The sequence below is a fragment of the Heteronotia binoei genome, chromosome 6 (assembly GCF_032191835.1).
Source record: "Heteronotia binoei isolate CCM8104 ecotype False Entrance Well chromosome 6, APGP_CSIRO_Hbin_v1, whole genome shotgun sequence".
Taxonomy (NCBI): domain Eukaryota; kingdom Metazoa; phylum Chordata; class Lepidosauria; order Squamata; family Gekkonidae; genus Heteronotia; species Heteronotia binoei.
This window is the reverse complement of record NC_083228.1, coordinates 125017219-125040782: the sequence shown is the minus strand read 5'-3', so window position 1 is coordinate 125040782 and position 23564 is coordinate 125017219. Positions and strand designations below refer to the sequence as shown.

The following is a 23564-nucleotide window of genomic DNA, read 5'->3' as shown; positions in this document are numbered from 1 at the left end:
GTTCGGCATTCCTTTTAATTTTCACACATTGTCGAGAGGAACATTTTCATGCTGCATATTTCCTCTGCCATTTTCATTCTCCCCCTTACATTATGTGTCATTTTTATGCAATTAACAAAAAGGTGTCACTTTTCACAGCTCTATTTCCATCAGATTTTTTTATATGGGGGAGGGGAGGGAAGATACCTGTAATTTCACCTTGAGTCTGGGAAAGCCATAAAAGAAATGTGAACTTTTGAATCAAATCAAGGTTGTTACAAAATCTGGTGACATCCTCAATTTTGTGTAATTCAGGATCCAGCTTCTACTGCAGCATGCTGGGCATATGCGTCATTCCTGGAAATCCAGAAATTAATTTCTCCCCCTTTTAAAGTTAGTTTTCTGAACTTTATCTGATAGATTAAAAATGGGAGCAGCAGGTCCTGAGAACTCAAAGGATGCAGGAAAGGTGTCCAGGGGTTAAGTTAGGAATGCATTCCTGACAGATGGCTAGAGACAGTTTGGTGTAGTGGTTAAGAGCAGTGGACTTTCAACTGGAGAACTGGGTTTGATTCTCCACTCCTCCACATGCTGTCAGCTGAGTAACTTTGGGTCAGTCACAGTTCTTGAAAGAGCTACTGTCTCAAGAGCAGTTCTCTCAGAGCTCTCTCAGCCCCACCTGCCTCACAGGGTGTCTGTTGTGGGGAGAGGAAGGGAAAGAGATTGTAAGCTGCTTTGAGATGCCAAGTGAAGAGCAGGATATAAATACAATCTCTTTCTCCTCCTTTCTATCCCTGCTTCATGGTCACCAGCAAAACTCCACCATAACTGAGTCCACTGTCTCTCTGTTCATACCATTGGGAAGTTGCTTCTAATGTTCAGCTGAAATCTAGCTTCAGTACCAAACCTGAGCTTGCTACCATATGATGTATAAAATGGCCTTTTGTTGTAGGATGTGGAGAGTAAGGGTTAACAAAAACTTCAATAGCATTGCTCCTTTTTTCCCCATTAGCTACCAATGACTCTCATCCCACCTTCCTCTTTTATTGTCAACAAAACAGAGACCCTAGCTCAGCATAGTTAGATTCGAGTCCAATAGCACCCCAGAGACCAACAAGAATTGCAAAGTACAGGCTTTCAACAGTCAAAGATCCCTTTGTCAGACACAAGTTGAGTAGAAACAGAGATAGCTGAGTCCTTTTCTCCTAGTCAGAAGTCAGGAGGGGTGTTGTAAAGAATGCTTGTAATGTAAACCACGCAAAGGTGTCATGCATATTGTAATCAGCTTGATTAGAGCAGAGGGGAAGTGTTTGGGGACAGAAAATTAGCACCAGCCTCCAGGAAATCTCCTGCTCTTAAAGTTGACCACCAGATGGTCAAAATCAATTCCCCTAGAGAATATGGCTGCTTTGGAGGGTGAACTTTATGGTATTAGACTCCTTCCACCCCCAAACTCCGCCCCCCTCAGGCTTCACCCCCACAATCTCCAGCTGTGGATCATCCCCAACACAGAGCTGGCAACCCTAATAGCAAAATAAGGTGCTACTGGACTCAAATCTAACTGTTCTACTCAGGGGTGGAATTCTAGCAGAAGCTCCTTTGCATATTAGGCCATGCCCCCTGATATAGCCAATCCTCCAAGAGCTTACAAGGCTCTTTTTTGTAAGCTCATGGAGGACTGGCTACATCAGGGGTGTGTGGCCTAATTAGGGTTGCCAAGTCCAATTCAAGAAATATCTGGGGACTTTGGGGGTGGAGCCAGGAGACTTTGGGGGTGGAGCCAGGAGACATTGGGGCGGAGCCAGGAACAAGAGTGTTACAAGCATAATTGAACTCCAAGAGAGTTCTGGCCATCACATTTAAAGGGACAGCACACCTTTTTAAATGTCTTCCTTCCATAGGAAATAATGAAGGATAAGGGCACCTTCTTTTGGGGCTCATAGAATTGGACCCCCTGGTCCAATCGTTTTGAAATTTGGGGGATACTTTGGGGAGAGGCACTAGATACTATATTGAAAATTTGGTGCCTCTACCTCAAAAAACAGCTCCCCCAGAGCCCCCGAAACCTCCAGATCAATTCCCCATTATACCCTATGAGAAGACGTTTCCTTCTCCACCCCCCCTCCACCCCCTCCCCTTTCTGGCAAATCTGATGCAGGGGACTCTGTACTCACGAGTTGCTGCCAGCTTCTCACAGCAACACAGGCACACCAGCTGGGCACTTTATGGCATGGAATAGGAAGCCGGCAGAACTCACTCACCTCCGGAGGTGCAAAGGCACATGGTCCTTTGGGGGCGTGGCTGGGCTCCCCTCCCTTCACCGGCCAGCTGACTGGGAGCGGGAAGCAGCCTGAGAAAACGGAAGAGCTCTGGCTGCTGCGATCGGGGCTGGGTGGGAAGGGCTGCCGTTCTCCCCCTCCCCCCCCCCGCTTTCCCTTTTATGGCCAGCGGGGGGAGGAGGCTCCAAATCGGGGGTCTCCAGGCCTAGCGGGGGATTTGGGAACCCTAGGCCTAATATGCAAAGGAGCTCCTGCTAGAATTCCACCTCTGCCTGGTCCCAAGTCATAGAGTTCAGTTGCACTCAGGAGCAGATCAGAAGCCGATGTAATTGCTGTAATATGGGGTCACATGATCCTGATAACCAGCATACTGTACTAGCTACAGCCTCCGAACACTCTTTAAGGCTGACCCCAAGTAGAGCTCATTGCAGTAGTTCAGTCAGATGTAATTAAGGCATGGATCACTGAGGCCAGGTTAGAGTATTGTCAGTAATATTTAAAGCATTTAGATAAATATTGCATAACAGTCTAAAAACTTTTAAAAGTTCATCAAGAGAAAGCACTAACACAACAAAGAATTCACAAACAAAAAATCAAAAACACTATAAAATGTGCATGATTCTTAATATAATAGTTGCTAGCCATCTGGAGAAAAACAATGTTCTGTCCCTTTAGCAGAGGCTTAATAGGATGTTATTTACCCAGTGATGTTATGCTTAGCTTGGAGACCACTGAGAGGCCGTATGATAACTATCTTCAAGTACTTGAGGGGCTGTCATATAGAGGATGGTGCAAAGTTATTTTCTGTGGCTTCAGAAAGTAGGACCAGAACCAACAGGTTGAAATTAAATCAAAAGAGTTTTCGACTAAACATTAGGAGGAACTTCATGACAGAACAGTTCCTCAGTAAAACAGGCTTCCTCGGGAGGTGGTGGGTTCTCCTTCCTTGGAGGTTATTAAACAGAGGGTCATCTGAGAGCAATGCTGATCCCGTGAATTAGGCAGATCATGAGAAGGAGGGCAGGAAGGGCTGCATCAGTGCTTAGTTCTCATGGGCCTTTCTTACATGCCCAAGGAAATGCTGTTAGCCGTTTTGGGGTCAGGAAGCAATTTTCCCCAGGCCAGTTTGGCCAGGGATCCTGGAGTGGATTTCAGGGGGGGGGGGCATCTTCTGGGTCACTGAGGGTTTGGGGGGGGGGAGGTATGTGTGAGTTTCCTGCATTGCGCAGGGACTTAGACTAGATGACCCTGGAAGTCCCTTCCAACTGTTTGGTTCTATAGGGTTGACAGCTTTGGAATGGGAATATCTGGAGATTTTGGGGGTGGAGTCTGAGGAGGGTGGTGTTTGTGGAGGGGAGGGGCCTCAACAAATTATAATACCACAGGGTCCACCCTCCAAAGCAGCCATTTTCTCCAGGGAAACTGATTTTGGTCATCTGGAGATCAACTGTAATAGCAGGAGAGCTTCAGGTGCCACCAGGAGGCTAGCAACCCTAGTTATGTTTAATTTGCCTCTGGGTGACACTGTTCTGTGATAGCTTTGGTTCTACATCCAAGATAGGCTTCAGAGTATGATACTGAGGGACTGCTACTCCACCCCTTGGCCTCTGGCCTAGTTATTTACCTCCATACAATGAAAAGCTTCAACTGCTCATTTCTGCGCATTAAGCTGCTACTAAAAGAAATGGACTTTTTTTCTCTATGTTTGTTGACTACTCACTTTTTATACCACCCACTTCTTATGCTAGATGACAGGCCATGCTACAGATTTAAACCAGTTTAATTGCAATGACTTCAACCAAAGAAGCCTGGAGAAAAATGTATGATACAGATCTACAGCTCTACCTGCAACTGAATTCCCAAGATGGGGTAGGGTTGCCAGGCCCCTTCTTTGAGCCAGCATGGGGATTTGGGGGCCATTCAAGAAGTCGGCGTGTCGCACTGGCATCACCCAGAAGTGATGTCAGCACATCGGGAGTGACACTCTGCTTTTTCAGCAAGACTCTATGATAAAACTGCTCTCAAACCATAGAGTTTTGCACAAAAAGTAGAGCATTCCTCCCTCACACACCACCAACTCTGACATCACTTCTGGGTAATGTCAGGGCATCATGAGCAGCATCACTGGGGGGGGGGGTTGGGGGGGATTTTTTCTTGCCAACCAGATGGCCGGTGATGGACAGGAGCCTGCAAAAGCAGGGGATACCCCACCCCCACGTGGAGAATGGTATCCCTAGTTAGGAGGAACTAAAGGTATTAATTGTTCCTGAAGATACAGCCACCATGAATGTGCCCCTTATGCTCAAGATTTTTTAAATTTGCTTTTTCATTCCCCATCTGTAGCTGCAACTTAACTAGCATATTCTAGCTGCAGGGCTTTTTTGTAGCAGGAACTCCTTTGCATATTAGGCCAACTCCTCTTATGTAGCCAATTCTCCAAGAGCTTACAGTTGGCCCTGTAATAAGAGCCCTGTACGATCTTGGAGGATTGTCTATATAAGAAGGGTGTGGCCTAATATGCAAAGGAGTTCCTGCTACAAAAAACACCCTGTCTAGCTGTTTCTGAAGAAGTCAGCAGTGACTCATGAAAGCTCGCAAATTGTGTTAGTCTTTGCATGCTACTGGACTCTTGCTCTTTTTAACTCACATGCACATTCCAAAAAATGAATTTCAAGCTTAGCTTGTTTTTCTTAATTAAAACTTCCTTTTAGCTGCCTGCAATAGAAGTATTATTAAAACTCATTAGTCCCATTCATGCTTGACTGTCATTTCTAGCTTTGCATTGATATAAATTCATCTCTCCAAACTTCCTGGATGCTGTATTTAGAAGGAAAATTAAATAATAAATACGAGAGCCCAGAACATTTTTATGAGTTTTCAGAATGAGAAAGTGCCTGAGAGGCCCAGAAGGTTTTGCACAAAAAAAAAGAAAAGTATTACAGCCAAAGCTAACATGCTGACACATCTCTGATCTATAAAGTCTGCCGTGATGACAGCAGTAAAATGTTGTGCCTGCAGACGGGGATTTTTCCTCTATCACATGAAAATAGAAAACAGGTACAGCATAGACTGTATTTGTTATTGCAAAGAGAAATAAATTCAAAAAGTATCCCCAAAGCTTTTCTACAAAAACCATCAACGGTGATTTACTGTTTACCTCTGAATTTGTGTTTACATCTTATTTTTCAATTGGTTACATTAGTTTCTAGTTCATTCATTTCGAAGATCCTGTTTTAGAGCTCCAAACAGACTAAACTCATCAGATGTCCTTCCTTATTCCTATAATTTGCAATGCTTACAGAAAGCAAGAGTAGTCATAGGGCTCTTCATGGGTACTTTGGGGGCTATTTGTATAGGCATTCTGAGATGGCTGGTGAACTGATAAAAACAAAGTACTTTTCTACAGTGAACCAATCATTCATGTAGTTATAATGGCTACAAGGGCAATTTTGGAAATCTCTAATAAATGGCCTTAGACAGCCCATTATCTTCTCAGCCCCCCTCCCCACAAAGTGGGAAGAACACCTACCTTACAAGGCTAGTCTGAAGATTACTGTCATAAAGTATGAAACACTCTTCTTGTAATTCTTCTTGGAGTTCTTGGAATGTGCAATATGACTGGTAAAGGTAAACCCTGTGCAAGCACCAGTCATTTCTGACTATGGGGTGACATCTCATCATGACGTTTTCCAGCAGACTTTTTTACAGGGTGCTTTGCCATTGCCTTCCCCAGTCATCTACACTTTCCCTCCAGCAAGCTGGGTACTCATTTAATGACCTCAGAAGGATGAAAGGCTGAGTCAACCTTGAGCTGGTTACCTGAACCCAGCTTCTGCTGGGATCAAACTCAGGTCATGAGCAGAGAGCTTGGACTGCAGTACTGCAGCTTTACTACTCCGTGCCGTGGGGCTCCTAATTGTTACTGTTGCTCAAATCATGCCTTTCAGCTTTTGTTCCATCTGGCCTTTTCTAGCTTTGTAAATAAATCTAAGAAGTTACCAGTTCATCTGCCAGGATATAACTAAGTCAGTCAATGGGTTTGTCTGCAACAATCAACATTTATAAAGCTTCCATGCCTGGTCATCTGTTGGAAATTGTTTAGAACTGAACTCGGGTAAGTGGTTGAATTTTTTTATTTTATTTAGTTAGTATGTTTATTTCTCATTTCACCCTTTCTCCAAGCAGCTCAGAGTGACACACATCATTCTAAGTGTGCCTGGGGTGAAGGTGGGGAGCTGGTGATGTCCTGGAATTGCCACTGATCTCCAGTCTGCAGAAATCAGTACTCCTGGAGAAAATGGCTGCTTTGGAGGGTGGACTCTGGCATTAGACCATAATGATGTCCCTTCCCTCCTTCAAATCTACCTTCTCCAGGTTCTACACTCCCCAAAATCCCCAGGAATTTCCCAACCTGTAATTGGCAATGCTATATCCTTCCCTCCTCCAAGTTGTACTCCCAACACTGTTATGAGGTAGGTTAGCAGGCCGAGAGAGTCTGGCTGGTTCAAGGTCATCAGCAAGCTTCAGGGCAGAATGGAGGTTTCAACCCATGTCTCCCATATCCTAATCGGAAGGCACAATCAGACATGACGGGATTCTGGGGTCCAACCTGGAGATGATGCTGCCACTTTAGAGTCTGGTGGGGGTGATTTTAAAATATCGCAAGGCTGAAGTGCAACATATTGAAATACTCTTGTCCTCTGCCCCACAGTGTCTTTTCAAGTGCCAAAACAGCCAGGCCCTCCCCACATTTGTTTCAGTACCTGAAAGGGCAATGGAAAGCAACAACAACACCTGGTCCCACTGCACTGTGGGGCTGATCAGGATTGGATCCTCATGCCATTTTTAATTCACCCTTGTATGGTTCTAAAACGGTACCACCATATCCAGGTTGGACTCTGAGACACCATCTCATCTAAGTTGTGCCCTGAATGTCTAATAGGGTTGCCAAGTCCAACTCAGAAAATACCTGGAGACTTTGGGGGTGGAGCCAGGCAACTTTCCCATTCCCTAAAATACATAAAAATACAGCAGTGCAATTCCTCTGAATAGTCTTCATTTCCTTGACCCCCAACAGCAGCTGTAATTCCAGTAAATGAAAGTGAACACACAATAACAAAGCAGCCAAAATAAAGAGAGTTTGCAAGTACACTTTTTTGTGATCTCACCTGGGCTTTATGCACAGGAGCAGCTGTATTTACAACCAACTTCTTCAGACTAACACAGGCAAATGAAAAGAGAGGGGGTGGAGTTTTCTTGCATCCCATAAACAGGTTACTATACAAAGACATTTGAAACAAATCCAAAACAAGCACAGAGACTGTGCTCCCTCTCTCACTCCCTCATACACACACACTTACTCACACACACACTTATTGGCTCTGGTTCCTATACAAAGACATCTGATACAATAGAAAGCAAAGAGACTCTGCTGTCACTCTCTCATACACACCTAGCTCTGCTGCTGGCCCCTCCCGATGCAGCTTTCACTTTCTGCTCAAATTTAAAGGCACACACACACATTTTAAAACACAAGGTGTCTGCAGGATTCTAAACCTGCAGAGATCTAAAGGCACATGGTGGGCTGTGGGGACGGGGCTTCTCCTGCCAACTAGCTGGCTGCGGGCAGAGTGGAGCCTGGAAAACCAGGAGCCACACTAGCTCTTGTCTTCATTCAGACAAGCTCATATCCCTGCCAGATGTACCAGCTTTGTATTAGTTTCAGCTATTCCCCCCCTTTTGGCTTATTCTAGTGTTTGGGCTCTGTAATGTGGCTTGACTGGGGAGGAATATATTATGGTTGCTAGACAACTTGAACGCTAACCCATCTCACCTACAAGGCCGAAGCGGAGGCGGGAAACACATGTGAAGTGGTTGCTAATGTTTAATGTTGCTAATGTTGGAAGAACTCAGCTAGAGGGACTCAGCAAGATGGCAGTGCCTGGCCCAGTTGTCCTGGCTGTTAGTTGCTGCCCAAAATCTATGGAGCGCGCTGGCCATTTAAAGAATTCACCCTTGTATGGCTCTAAAACGATACCACCATATCCAGGTTGGACTCTGAGAAAACCATCTCATCTAAGTTGTGCCCTGAATGTTTAATAGGGTTGCCAAGTCCAACTCAGAAAATACCTGGAGACTTTGGGGGTGGAGCCTCTACTCTCCCACGCAGAATTTCCATATGTCAGCTGTGATTTGATGGCGCTTTCCCACCACCTGCTCAAAGAGAGAGACCTCTACTCTCCCACGCAGAATTAGCAAAAGAAAAGCTCAGAGCTTAAATGCTTAATGAGTCAGACAACCGCAGGAGCTGGATTCAAGTCATTCTTTGATTACAGGTTTGGGAAAATACAACTTTAACATAAAACTGAATAATAAAGGTTGGGAGGTTTGGTCCCCCCCCCCAACTGGACATTATGAATAGGTTAGCTACAAGAATATATTAATTCTTGCACATACCATATAAAACTGACAAATCTCTGCAATATAAAAGCCACAAGACTCTCAGCATCTTTGGCTCATCTTTTAACTCAGTTCACATCTACCAGTGCCAAGTTATCCTTTTCCTATCTGTCTTCCAAGGAGGTCAGGATGACCAATATGATATCTCCCATTTTGCCCTCACAGGAGCCCAGCAAAAGAGTTTTAAGATGAGAATGACTGGCCCAAAGTCATTAAAAGAGCTTTATGTCCCACCAGGGATTTGAACTCTGGTCTCTCAAGTCCTTGTCTGTCAGTCTAGCTGTTATACCACATTGGTTGTTAAGCCGTGGCATAGCAGTATGGGAATGAGCACAGCCCTATTCTCTTATGCTCCTTCCTCCCATACTTGCTCTTAGAGTGAATTAGAGATGTCCCATTTAGCACAAACCCTGCCCTGGAAGGCCCAGGCTAGCCCAGTCTCATCTGATCTCAGAAGCTAAGCAGGATCAGCCATTGTTGATACTTAAATGGGAGACCACCAAGAAAGCAGAGGCAAGGAAGCCACCTCTGTTTGTCTCGTGCCTTGAAAACTCTACACAATCGCCATTAAGTCAGCTGCAACTTTGATGGCACTTTTCCACCACCAGTTTAGCACAAACCATAGTTTGCCTTGTGTTTGAGCTAGTCTTACATGTCTTTCCAAATCTGAATTCCATACCATGCTCTAAGGTTTTACAGGTCTGGCTTTGACCTCCCACAATCCTGTGCAATTTAATATAGAGTCTGCAAATACTAGCTTCAAATCTCAACTCAGCCACAGACTGAAGTCTGATTCCCACAATCATTTTAAAAACACACTGAAATCAAAGTGACTTTGTTCCACATGGTTACCACTGTAAAAGTCAGCCTGCATTTAACATCTAGATCAGACTACCAAGGAAATGCCATCAGACTATATGAAGATGCCTTGGAAGAGGGTTTGGAAATTTCAGCAGCTCTAGAACCCAACAGCCAAGCTGTTGACCAGTGCCAGATCACATACAAATCAATGTCAGGAACACCGCATTTAGTTTCCAGGCTCTGTGCAAGATGCTGGTGGTGGTGGGAAAGCGCCATCAAATCACAGCTGACATATGGAAATCCCATAAGGCAAGAAATGTTGAGAAACAGTTTGCCAATACCTCAGCCTCAGCATCATGGCTCTGGTATCCCATCCAAGTACTACTCAGGGCTGACCTTGGTTAGCTTTCGAGATTGGACAAGATTGGGCTAGCCTGGGCAATAATCCAGAACACGGAAGTTGCTGGAATATAACTTATAACCTCTATGTGACCTGGGATCTTGGTACCTGATGGACCACCTTGCCAATTTGAAACATCACCACCTTGTGGTGCTTGAAAGCCTGCCTCATCCCATATGAAGCACTTCCCAAAGTCAGCCTGTATTAATGTCTAGATGGGACTACCATGAAAATGTCATCAGACAAATACTGTTGCAGTTGAAAAGAGGATGGCCACTAATAGCCTTCATTGTGATTTTGCAGAGGTGAGATATGCTGGGGCTTCTATTACTTTCTCTTTCCCTCACCTGGGCAGTTCAGGCTAGCCTGATCTTGTCAGATATCAGCGGCTAAGCAGCGTCGGCCCTGGTTATTACTTGGATGCGAGACAACAAAGGAATTCCAGGGTCACTGTGCAGAGGCAAACTACTTCCGCTCATCTCTTGCCTTGAAAACCCTGCAAGGCAGTCCCATATCTAGGATTTTTTCTAGGGGGGCACCAGGGGAAACTAATTTCTTTAATGAAGCATAAAGAAGATGATGCTATTGGATTTACAACCTACTCTCCACTCTGAATCTCAGAGTGGCTTAGAAGCTCCTTTACCTTCCTCCCCCACAACAGACACCCTGTGAGGTAAGTGGGGCCTAGAGAGCTCTCACAGAAGTTGCCCTTTCAAGGACAGCTCTGCCAGAGCTATGGCTGACCCAAGGCCATTCCAGCAGCTGCAAGTGGAGGAGTGGGGAATCAAACCTGGTTCTCCCAGATAAGATTCTGCACGCTTAACCACTACACCAAACAAGAGGAGAAGAAGTCAGGGGGACCAGGAGAGAGTATATCTGGCAGATTTGAGAGGAGGTACCACCCCCATGGCTCTGCCTAGTTATGGCCCTGCTGCAGGGTCTCCATAAGTCAGCTGCAACTTGACAGCACCTCACACACATACACAACTTTGTCTTACTGAAGTGGCCTAAAAACTGGAACCATGTGGCTAGCTCCACAGACCACTACCTCCATCCTGGCTGATGATGAGATGAACAGAATAGCATTAATTATTGAGTTGATAATTATGAAAAGCAGAGTGCATTGGGTAAACACACAGATCTTCAAAGGCAGGTGCAAGACACAGAGCTAAGCCATTAAGAAGTCTACACCATTTCCTCTCAAATTTCCAGTCATCAGGGATGGAATTCTAGCAGGAGCTCCTTTGCATATTAAGCCACACACCCCTGATGTAGCCAATCATCCAAGAGCTTACAAAAAAAGAGCATTGTGAGCTCTTGGAGCATTGGTTACATCAGGGGTGTGTGGCCTAATATGCAAAGGAGCTCCTGCTAGGATTCTACCCCTGCCAGTAATTTGATTCTTGGTATCGAAGAGGATTCAGCCCAGCACCTTTTCCAGAAAGTGGTAAGATTGCTCAGAGGGCACTAGTTGCTCAAATTTCCTGTGCATGTGACAATGTTCTAATTGTGCAAAAAGAAGCCATGAACACAAGCTGGGATGCAGATGGAATATGATGCAGCTGAATGTGTAAGAGCAGCCCTGCTGGACCAGACCAAGGATCCACCTAATTCAGAGTCCTGTTTCACACAGTGGCCAATCAGATGTCCTGATCTACAAACAAAGCACTGAGGACAAGACTTCCTCTTACTTTTAGCCCCCTCCCTCTCCACTGATAACACAGAAATACATTGCCTTTGAATACAGGGGATCCATTTAGTCATCATAAGGCTGAATCCTGTGTATTGTTCTGCTATGCAGAGACATCCCTGCAGTGAAAAGATTCATCCCCTGCTTAGGAAAGCATCTTTGTATAAGGTTTGCATGCACGTGTCTCATGTCAGTCCCAAAAGATTTGCATGCAGGTGGTCAGTTCATGTCAGAAGACTCCTGTCTCCAGGGGGACCACTTGTGCTAGTGCAGGGGTGGCCAAACTGTGGCTCTTTCACAGATATTGTGTGGCTCTCGAAGCCCCCACCGCCCCGTCGGCCAGCTTGGAGAAGGCATTTGTCTCTTTAAATTGCTTCTCCAAGCCAGGTCACCTGTCAGCTTGGAGAATGCATTTATAGCTAAAGTTGCTTTCCACTTCTTCCTTCCCCCATCTGTTTGCTTTCTTTCCACCTTTCCTTCCTTGGCGGCTCTCAAACATTTGACATTCATGTCTTGCGGCTCTCAAACATCTGATGTTCACGTCTTGCGGCTCTCAAACATCTGACATTTACTCTGTGTGGCTCTTATGTTAAGCAAGTTTGGCCACCCCTGTGCTAGTGGAACAGATCTGCAGGTCCAACTCTTTGGTTGATAGAAATCGGCAGAGCTATCCTCCATGGAATGTGGACAACCCAGTGCAGATAAACTACACCTTTACTCAATGCTCTCCTAGCTGCATTTGTGATGCTTCCCTCATCCAGCAGTTAATGTGAGACAAGTACATGCAAGCCTTTTCCTGTGTGCATAGCTGGATCAGGTCCTCTCCTTTCAAATAACTTCTCTTTTTTTCCTAAGCAAGCTGCCAGCGAATCCTAATTAAATTATACGTTTTTCTGCCACCCACCCAATAGGAACCCAAATGTTGTTGTTTTTTCAGCACACCCATGCCAGAATAGCAGCATGTTGTTTTGATTTAAGACTTTTAAAGAACTCTTTCTTTAATACCTAATCCTTTCCTTCAGCATGAATTGTGACCATTCTGGATCGTCATATGAATTGGTAAAGTACTAAACAATAGAACATGATGCTGTTTACTAGGAAAGATTAAACTGTATTTGCATGGCTTCTTTCCCCACCCCCCTTTAAAACAGAATAGATGCTTCACTCATAGCAAATCCATGATTAAATATTATTGTAGTTTCAGTGACTCAACACCCCATGCTTTATTCAGCATTAAAACAATTTTATTTTTGTCTGCCCAGTGAAAGCATTCAGTAAAGAGTTTTCCTTTTTGTGAGTCCAATGAAAGCCAATCAATAGGGCATCTGACAAATCAGCCAAATGGACCAAAGCAGCAAAAGCACCGTCTATTATTCACAGACCAGGCATACTTACTTTGAATAAGGAAATGCAAGCTTATTTTTCTTTCTGTTATAAACCAAGATAATCTCTTATAGCTGATGTTTGTTTTTCCCTCTTCCCCATTCACCTACTCCTGCCACACATGGCGGTCCAACTGTGCCCCTTTCTTATGCCTGCTGATGAGCCAGTGAGTATATGTGTTGCCAACCTCCAGGCGGGGCCTGGAGATCTCCTAGAATTAGAATGATTTCCAGGCAACAGCAATCCCCTGGAGAAAATGACAGCAGGACTCTATGGCATTATACCCCACTGAGGTCCCTCCTCTCCCAAAACTCACCCTCACCATGGCCCCACAAACAAAATTCCCAACCCAGAGCTGGCAGCCTTAGTGTGCTGGAATATTGAGCTGGAACAGAATTGCCTCCTCATCCCCTTGGAGCACTGCCTTCTTCCAAACTAGTTGTTCAGACAGGTCTATTTCATACAGGTCTATTTCATACTTTAAGTCAGTCCCCTTCTGGATATAAGGATCTTCTCCCCCCCACCCTGCAGAGAGTGATGGAGAAGCCTGATTACAACCCCTGTCTCCAACTGACTCTCCTATTTAATCCTGCCTATTGCTAACTGCCTCTGTTTTTGGTTAATCATCCCACACAGAAGCCAAATGCATCTCTTGAATGCACTTAATGCTATTATCCCCAAATTCATTCTTCTTCATGATCAATGCATGGCATAAAATTAAATTCTATCTATTAGGACAAAGTAGGTGTGTTTTGTTCTTCCCCTCAGGGAAAGACTAACTATGTAGTGAGATCCAGTGTGCTGTGGTGGTTTAAAATATTGGGAGGTGCAGGTTTGAATCCCTCACTCCCACCCCCATCCCCCGCCTAAAATACCTCACAGGGTTGTTATGAGGCTAACACTGAGGCGAAGAGAACAGTCAGCTGCGCTATGCCCCCACTGGGGAGAAAGGTAGGGTATAAATGAAGTAAAATTAATTTAAGAGTTATGCTTCTTCTCAAAGATGGGCACATTGATCTAGGCGCTGGGGCTACAAAAATGGCAGTTCTTTTAATAGGGTTGCCAGCTCTGGAATGGGAAATACTTGTGCATATTAGGCCACACCCCTTGATGCCAAGCCAGCCAGAACTGCGTTCCTGTGTGTTCCTGCTAAAAAAAAAAAAAGCCCTGCCTGGAGATTTGGGGGATGGAGTCTGGGAAGGGTGGGGTTTGGGAAGGGGTAGAATTTCTGCAGGATATAATGCCATAGAGTCCACCCTCCAAAGCAGCCATTGCCTCCGGGGGAACTGATCTCTGTGGACTAGATGAACTGTAATAGCAGGAGTTCTCCAGGTATCACCTGGAGGTTATCAACCCTATCTTTTGATTAGAGCTGTATAGCAGCAGTCTCTTGTAGACCCCTGAGATCTCAGAACAAAAATGTCACCTGTATTTTAGCATAAATAGCTGAGAAAGTATTTGTGTGGGGGGGGGGGGAACAAACACATACTAGCAGGGATCATTTTGTAGAAAAATAGGTGGTGGAGCTCATCCAGGGATTGTTATGCAGCTGCACCTACTATTCAATGAACAAGGAGGTGGAATTCTCAGAAGGAGGAGGTGGAACTCTCAGAAAGGTTCCGGAGCTGTGCTCCTGTGAGCTCCCACTGAATCTGAGGCCTGCATACTAGTATTCTGGACTTAAGTAACAGTGTAATTTTATGAATTCTCACTCTACTATATTGCAAATCAGTAGTGTGCCTCTGCACAGAACTGTGCTGTAATTCACTAGGACCAGGGCTTTTTTTGAGCAGGAATGCACAAGAACGCAGTTCCAGCTGGCTTGGTGTCAGGGGTGTGGCTTGATATGCAAATTATTTCCTGCTGGGCTTTTTCTACAAAAAAAGCCCCTTGTGGAACAGTAGTGATGTCAATGGGTGTGGTCCAATATGCAAATGAGTTCCTGCTGGGCCTTTTCTATTAAAAAAAGCCCTGACTAAGACTAAATGGCTTATAGGTGTGCTCAAGAACCCACTTCATCAGATGAATGAAGATACTGCAAAGTGTATCTGGACCTCAATATGCCTTGCAGAATCTCAGCACACCAGTCAAGACAAGTCTCCTTGCAAGACCTGAGATACGTCGCAAATTGATGGAGAACAGACTTCACTAGAGCCTTAAGAAAAGCAAGTTAGCTCTTACATTTGCTTACTAACATCATGCCGGCCAACCCATAATACTTTGTTTCTAAAGAAGGAAAAGACACTGGCCCAAATAGAATGCCACAAGTGAGACTTCTGCTTAACTCAATTCAAATGTGATACTTGTAAATGAAACCAGTCGGTGCCTTCAATCATCAGCTCTTGAGTATTCAAAGTGGTGGTAAATTATATGCATGTGTTGTGTGAACCAGCTCTTTGAGTCTCAGTATCAGAGGAACATGGATACATTCAGTAGATCATTTCAATTTAAAGCTGTAATGTCTAGCTAATACAGCCAATTTACTTATGAAAAATGTTAATCAGTTTAAAAAGTGTCCCTGGTTATCTGATATACACTTTAAAAAATTTAAAATATAAGTGGCGAGCACTGTGTTAGAAACAGATATTCTTTCCCAGGCTCTCACACCCATGAAAGAATGCCTCTTGGCTATGATGTGTGCACTACTGGGAGGGGGGGAAGGTAAATTAAAGCAAGCTTTTTTTCTTCATAGATTTGCATTCTAATTTCTGCAGATTTAATTGATCATTTAAGTTTTAGTCGATTCACTAACATTTAACTGGGTGCCAGTCCTCTTTAAACAGAAGCTTCACACACATAAAAATAACACAGAGGGTGAGGCCTTCCCCTGATTTCGCTTCCAGGCCCAGGATTCAGAGGTGTACTACCTCTAAATATGGAGGTTCCCCTCAGTCACCATGGCTAGTAACCACAGACGTACCCCTCCATGAATCCATCTAATCCCCTTTTAAAGCTGTTGATTCCTGTGGCCATCACTACATCCTCTGGCAGCCAAATCCCACATTTTAATCACTTGCTGGGTAAGGAAGGTATTTCCTTCTGTCCATCCTGAATCTACTGCCCATAAGCTTCACTGGATACCTTTGAGTTCTAGTATTTTGAGAGAGGAGGTAAAAGGTCTCTTTGTCAACTCTCCTTGCATAAAATTATAAAACTCTATTATGTAGCAGGGACTATACATTGGAATAATTTTTTTTTTTTAAAGGTAAAGGTAGTCCTCTGTGCAAGCACCAGTCATTTTCAACTCTGGGGTGACGTTGCTTTCACAATGTTTTCACGGCAGACTTTTTACGGGGTGGTTTGCCATTGCCTTCCCCAGTCATCTACACTTTCCCCCCAGCAAGCTGGGCACTCATTTTACCGACCTCGGAAGGATGGAAGGCTGAGTCAACCTAGAGCTGGCTATCTGAACCAGCTTCCGCTGGGATCGAACTCAGGTCATGAGCAGAGGGCTCTGACTGCAGTACTGCAGCTTTACCACTCTGCACCACGGGGCTCTTAATAGAATTAAAAATGCCACCTTCCATATTGCAGATCATATTAACTACAGAAATCATTTTAAAAACAAAGTTACGGAAACAAAACAAAGTAGGTAAAAACAACTCCAGGGGCAACCTGAGAGGCATTAAGGGTCATCAAACTTTTCTTTAAAGAGAGCTGCTTCTAAGTAATGAAAAAAAAAATATTGTGAGCTAGCCTCCCTCCCTCTGGCATGTTACCAAGTTATCTTCTGTCCTAGAAGCAGAACATGGACTAAAAGGAGCACTAGAAATGAAGCAATTGGCTCAACAGAGAAATGTCTTACGAAATAAAAGCTTTTTTTTTTTACCAAAAGGGGAAAAAAGAGCCTAGAGCAAATCCTTTCAAGATCTTTTCCTGAATCTTTAAGCGATTTTATGATTTATTCTGTATCAACTGGCAACTTATGGCTAGACGCAAGTTTGGAGAACCTTCCACTAGGCCTTCAGATAAGGAGAAGCATAACTCTTCTGTGTTTTTCATTTTGCTTTTTGCCCCTGCAAGCTAGCTCCATACGGAATTCATCGCTTTCTTTTCTGTGGCACTTGCTGATGCTACCTGAATCAAACAGAGGCTATGGTAGAGCTCCTGCTGTACATGCAGAAGGTCCCCAGGTCCAGGCCACACAGGAGCGGAACTCCAAAACATGTAAATTTTATTGGGCTCTTTCTTTCTCTCCCCCTCCCCCCAAAAAATACTTGCTTTGGGGCTCCAGAGTTCAAACCCCCTGTGAGAATTTTGCTGAACTCTAAGATTTGACAAACTTTCTAACATTTTTCTCACCAAAAATGGGAAAATAACCAAAACATATAAAGCAGACAGATGGAAATCTTCCTAATGCCACTGTGGCCACACAGGAGGAAGTAAGTTAAAAAGTATGATGGGAGTAAAGTTTTATTATGACAATTATAATTCAATAAGTGTTTTAAGGTAGATGCTGAGCTGATATAATTCAGTACATCTTCCAGTGATGTCAGGAGTGTGTGGCATATGCAAATGAGTTGTGCTAATGAGCTCCAGCACCTCTTTTTCTACAAAATGACCCCTGCCCAGTTCAGTTGCTGGCCTCTCCTGTTCAAGGGTCTCAGGCTGCCAGCATTCCAAATGATCATTTCCCTCTGCTTGAGCTCATGGAGAGCTGTAGCCAAATACAGCATCGCCTTACTTGCAAAAAGGCAACTTCTTATGCGTGTTCTTGTGCCATCAAGTTGTTTCTGAATTACGGCAAACCTATGAATGTATTGCCCTGACCTGGATGGCCCAGGCTAGCCCAAACTTGCCAGATCTCAGGAGCTAAGCAGGGGTCAGTCTGGTTAGTATTTGATGGGAGACCACCAAGGAAGACCAGGATTGCTACACAGGAAGGAAATGGTAAACCACCTCTGATTGTCTCTTGTATTGAAAACCAACAGGGGTGTCAAAAGTGTGGCCTAGGGGCCAGATCAGGCCTCTGGGGGGTTTCTATCAGGCCTGCAAGCAAGTTTGCTTTCTTCTCCCTCTCTCTTGCTTCCTTCTGTGTCACAGCTTGTTTTGCCAGGCTCTCTCAGTTGCACAGGAGAGCTACTGAACAAAGTCTCTATTTTCTCCATTGACTGAGGCTCTGCCCCCTCCTCATCCCATGGAGAGGGAGGGAAAGAGCCAGAGCTTTCTTTGCCCAGTTCCCTCAATCACACGAGAGAGATGCAAAATCTTTAATTGTGTATGTCTGTGTCCTTTATATCTCCACTACCTGGCATTACTTTTTATGACAACTATGGCCAACCCAACAAGGTCTCATTTATGTCAGATCTGGCCTTCATAATAAATGAATTCGACATCCCTGCCCTACGGGGCTTCTACTACCATGAATTATAAACTATATATTGTTAACTGCTCATTCTTGCAAAGTGAAAGCTATGACTTCCTTTATTGAGTCAATCTGTCTCATGTTGGCTCTTCCCCTTTTCTTACTGCCTTCAACTTTTCCTAACATTATTGTCTTTTCCAGTGAGTCTTGTCTTCTCTACTTTAGAAAGAATAGCAATCAATATCATATCAATTAAGCCTGTTTGGGGAGGGCGGGATATAATATGATAATATATATATATATATATATATATATATATATATATATATATATATATATATATATATATATATATAATATTCTTTATATAGAATAGCAATTAATATCATTGGGTATGCTGCAGAGAAAAGATGTCCTTCGGCCGATGGTTGTGAGTTTTGAGCACCCCTATTGGCACCAAACAGAAGTGCAACTGCTGACTGCCTTCAAAGACCAGGATCCAGAATTTCCTTTGCAATGGTCATCTGGAAATTCCTCTTCATTTTCTTAATTCTTGCTGTCACCACAGTCACCACAACAGGATCCAAAAGCAGAAGAAAACCAGTTGCCAGGGGAGGGGGGAATGTCGGGGGGGGGGGAGAATGGGGTTGAGGGGAGAGTCCATCCTCCTGCCTATTGTGACTACTCTACAACTTTGTTCAGGGCTTTTTTTGTAGAAAAGCCCAGCAGGAACTCATTTGCATATTAGGCCACACTCCCTAACACCAAGCCAGCCAGAACTGTGTTCCTGTGCGTTCCTGCTCAATAAAAGCCCTTACTTTGTTCATCGAAGTAGGTTCTTCCACAGGTGCCACCCTGCAAATAGGCAAAATCAACAAATTCCCACACACATGCCATCTCCACTGTGGGTCACATCTCATGGAGCGGCCTGCATGAGGAGGTCAGGAAAACTTCCGCTCTTCTGGATTTCCACAAATGATGCAGAACTGAATTATTCAAGAGGGCTTTTCTACGCCAGCAATAGACTTACACTGTACTAAATGATTCACAAAGTTATTTAGGGAAATCATTAGAGACTGTGGACTATACTTCTGTGTATACCTTATGCAACTCAGATCCTGCTATGGAATTCTGCATTATTTAATGCGAATACATTAATGTGAGTACATTGCTTCAATTCCGTTTTTAGACTTCTGGTTGGCTCTACAGCCCCAATCCTTTTGTATCGTTTATTAAATGTCCCATCCCTCCATCATATTGACTCACTCCTTTAGTCCAAATAAGAAAGGTGGGCTATAAACAAATAAATAAGCAATCCCCCTGCCCACTCCTTTGTTCATGTTTACCCATCAGACACAAGAGGAACTAGTGGTTCATCTCTCCTAATGCTATGTACTATAATTAGAAGTGGTTCTGTGGTGTGTCTCAAGGCAGAATAGACCTGTGAATGAAGAATAGACTGAGTTCTGTGACATGACTATAACTCCATAAGTGAGAATGGAAGGGGGGGTATCTGAATTTGATAAGATCTCAGAATGGTTCTTTTCTTCTAACTTAAAAATAAAATGTTCAGTTGCCTTGACATCCAATTGTCAAAGCAGCCCAAGCACTTAAGGCTTTCTCAAGAAAACCCAGCAAAATCCATGGCCCAGCAGATACTGGATCCCACCTCTCTGCAATCCAAGTATAACATTCTGCACTGTTGACCAATCTAGCTACAATTATCAAACACCCAGATGTTCAAATGGCGTGAAATGTGGTTTACAATCTGCTCAGGAATAAATGTTTTCTAGTGTGAATTACCTGTGTTTGTTTACAGGGAAAAGGCAGCTGTATCAATGCAAAAAAAAAAAAAATACTCTCAGCACCATGATCTCAAAAGAGGTTAAAGCTTTCTGTTTGACAGTGATGGCAAATAAGGATTTGTGACATTGGATGCATTTTTAAAGCCAAGACTCTCATGTAAGCCAGGGGTTTTTTTAATTAAAAAATGTTGAAGTGGAATCTCCTTTTCCCCCTCAAAGGCCTGCAAAGGGGTTAGTGGTGGTCTATTAAGATGATGTTCCCTGAAGCTGGAAGAATCCCACAGATTTTTTTTTTTTTCAAATGAGCTGTTTAAATAAATCATTCCAACTTAATTGCTCTACAACCATATGCACCCTTAGAATGATTTGAGATAATACCCTTCCTCCAGATTCTAAGGTAACTTCTAGCTTTTAATTAAAAGCCAATTAATATTAAGCAATCTGATTAATTTTAATTAAACCTTCTGAAAATTGATTTTCCTTCAGCGAAGCAAAGATGAGGTTCTGGTACCATCACTCACGAAAAGAAAGAGAGTAACAGTATTAAGCACTTACTTAAGTTACCTATGTAAAACGATGCATCTTTAAAAGCAAAGTTTCCATCACCCTATTTATAATGAAACATATCAGAGCGCTAGTAATCTAAAATGCAGATGTGTGTGACAAGGTAATAAGACACATGATTACAGAGGTTTCTTTCTTTTCCTCCAAGAATTTGAGATGAAGCTTCCAAAGGCTGGATTCAGTTTGATTTATAAGTATAGAAGCTCAGTAGCCATGAAGCCCCTCTGGGGATGCTTACTCAGAAGTAGCTGCTACAGATTTAAATGGGACTCGTTCCCAAGCAAGCACACATCAAATTACAGCTTCACAGCCCAATCCTATTCCTACCTATGTTTACTCAGTGCTACAATTAAAGAGGCATGTTTCCATGTAAGTGCAAAGCCTAAGTATTAAAGTCTCAGACTCCTATCCCCTTTGCTATGTATATGACTGAATTTTTTATCCTCTATTTAAGACTTTGCTGATTTGCAAGGAAACCTTCTTTTAAAAGCTCATTACTAAATTACTAAAAAGATGGCAAAACCATTCTGAACTCATGACTTTTAGGTCAATCATACAACTGAGAGGCATGGAGATCAAAAGTAAAGAATCATCACCATGATTAGAATTTCAGGCGATGGCCCCATGCCTCCAATTGGCAGGTTTTTATAGGCATTCCTTCTGGGTCTTTCTGACCTGTTGCTCCTTGCAAGTCTACTTCCATTTCCCCTCTGCTAATTATTCTGCAAAAGAATGTGAGGCATTATCTTCTCCAGTTTCCCCTTGATTTCCATGACCTTTCAGCATCCCCCATCTATTCCCACACAACAGCCTATGTCTACTTAAGAGCACTCCCCACCCCCCAATTATCTTTCCTCTACAATAGCACCGAGTGCTCTATGATATCCACCACAGCCCATGTAGCATTACATGAGATTTCAAAGCAAGGCGGGTGCATCAAGGAGACCCCACTGGCGCTGAACCACCACCTTGTCCGGAGAGTGAGGGTTAAATCTCTAACCTGGGTAGAAATGCCACTTCCCAGCGGCTCATCATGACCAAGGAAAAGAACCCAGGACGAGCCTATGCAGATGAAGGGGCGGGATCTGGAGGGGGGCGGAGCCGGTGCTCAAGAGCTGGGGCAAACCGGGCCAGGGAACAGGCAGCGAGCCTTCCTCACACACGCAGGCACCGACGTCCCGGCGGTGTTCCCGAGTACATCCTTTTACTTCTACCACAGAAGTGAATGGCGGCCGTTCTTTTTCGGGGGGGGGGGGGGGGTAAGAAAGAAGCCTCGAATTGCACTTGGGGTCGAGAGCTAAAACTGTCATAGCCCTCCTCCCAAGAGTGTGTGGAACTCCCCCCCACCTCTCCAAGCCCAGGGAGAGATCCCAAAGGACGGTGATGTGTACATGCATGCGTCTATGTATGTATGGATGCACACCCAGGCGCGCGCGCGCCTTATAATGACGGGCATTTTATCCGGAGCTCTTCCATCCCCGCCCGGCTGCGGCCGCGGTGTTGCTGGCAGCAAAGTTAGCTGCCTCTGCACCAAGGAGAGCAACACACTGGAAGGCCGGGCGCCGCAGGAGCTGCCCTGGTTGCCGCCGCGCACATCCAGCTGGGCTGCCTAGCTCGCCTACACCGCTCCCCCCCCCCCACCAAAGTGGGTGTCTATTTATTAAGCTGCCGGGCTCTCTTCTTCCTCGCCCCCCCCCCCCGCACCTCCAATGCCTGTAAAGCTTTGTCAAGCAGCAACAGAGCCCGGTCGAGCATCCCCCCCCCCCCCGCCCCGCCATACAACTATTGCTGCTACTGTCTCTCTCTCTCTCTCTCTCGTCCATTTCATACGCAGACGAGATCACACCGAAAGCAGTTTGCATTGCAACCGGGGGCGGGGTGGTGGTGAAAATCGATCGCCTCCACCTCTCCCCCCACCACGCAAAGTTGCGGGAGAGCCCCCCCCCCCCCCCGCCACCGTCCGCTCCGATCTCCGCACACGTAGGGCCAATGTTTTACAAGTCACAAGCTCTGACCGGCGGGCAGCTGTGCATCCCCCCCCACACACACACACCTTCCACTATTCTGATGGGCGAGATCATATCTTATTTTCAGCCCCCCCCCCCCCTCTCCCGCACACCGCCCTCGATCTTAAAACTATAGCACTCTCCCTTCCTGGTTAAAAGAAAGCAGTAACTACCCCACCTCCTTCCAAGATTTCCCCCTCCCCTATAATACGAATGTCTCTTTCTATAGCACTCTTTGCAAAAGAAATATACTCACGCGCCGGGAGGGGGGCCGGGGGTAAAAGAGGAGGGAAAAAAATCAAAGTATTTACCAGTTCGCAACGACTCTGCTTAAAAAAAAAATTAAAAAGGCAAGTCCACCGCTAAAACCGAAATTCACCGGATTCCAGGGGTCTCCTTTCTTAGCTTTTTTTTAAAAAAAAGCAGCTGTAACCTTCGAGCCTCTTAAATCATTCCCTGGACACTTCCAAATTGTATTGATTTATATATTTTTTTTTCTCCCCTGCTCTTCACAAGACTGCGAAAAAAAAAAAATCCCCATCCGGAATTCAGCAGCAGCCTCAGAACCAAGCTGCCGTCGCCGCCACCTCCATTTAAATCCGACCATCAGGCAAGAACTAGAAATGATCAAACGCTACTTCTTTTCAGCTGCAATCAGATAATCCTCCTAATCCAATAGATTTATCTCGACTTGAAATTGCCCTCCAGATGAATCCCGTTTGCTGGATGTCCAGTTGTGTGATTTCCACAGCACACGGCGACTGAAGAGGAGGTTGTTTCTGTATATGTGTAGGGGTTTTTTAATCTTTCTTTTTTGGATCCTAGATGCACTGCTCGCTAAAAGGGGGGAAAAAATGCCGAGAATTTTGGTTTTCCCCTATTATAGGTTTCCA

The 23564-nt window shown here is 44.5% G+C and overlaps 1 protein-coding gene across 9 annotated transcripts in view; it reads right to left on the bottom strand.

Annotated features, from left to right (window-relative positions):
• Positions 1 to 23043, bottom strand: part of NLGN1 (neuroligin 1) — a 755656-nt gene extending 732613 nt beyond the window's left edge. For 5 of the 9 annotated variants that reach the window (XM_060242522.1, XM_060242524.1, XM_060242523.1 and 2 more), the window contains exon 1: positions 22983 to 23043. The gene's annotated coding sequence lies outside the window, so the exon portion shown is untranslated. The remainder of the gene's footprint in view (positions 1 to 22982) is intronic. The other 4 variants (XM_060242526.1, XM_060242529.1, XM_060242528.1 and 1 more) reach the window with 1 other exon arrangement.
• Positions 23044 to 23564: the final 521 nt, after the last annotated feature.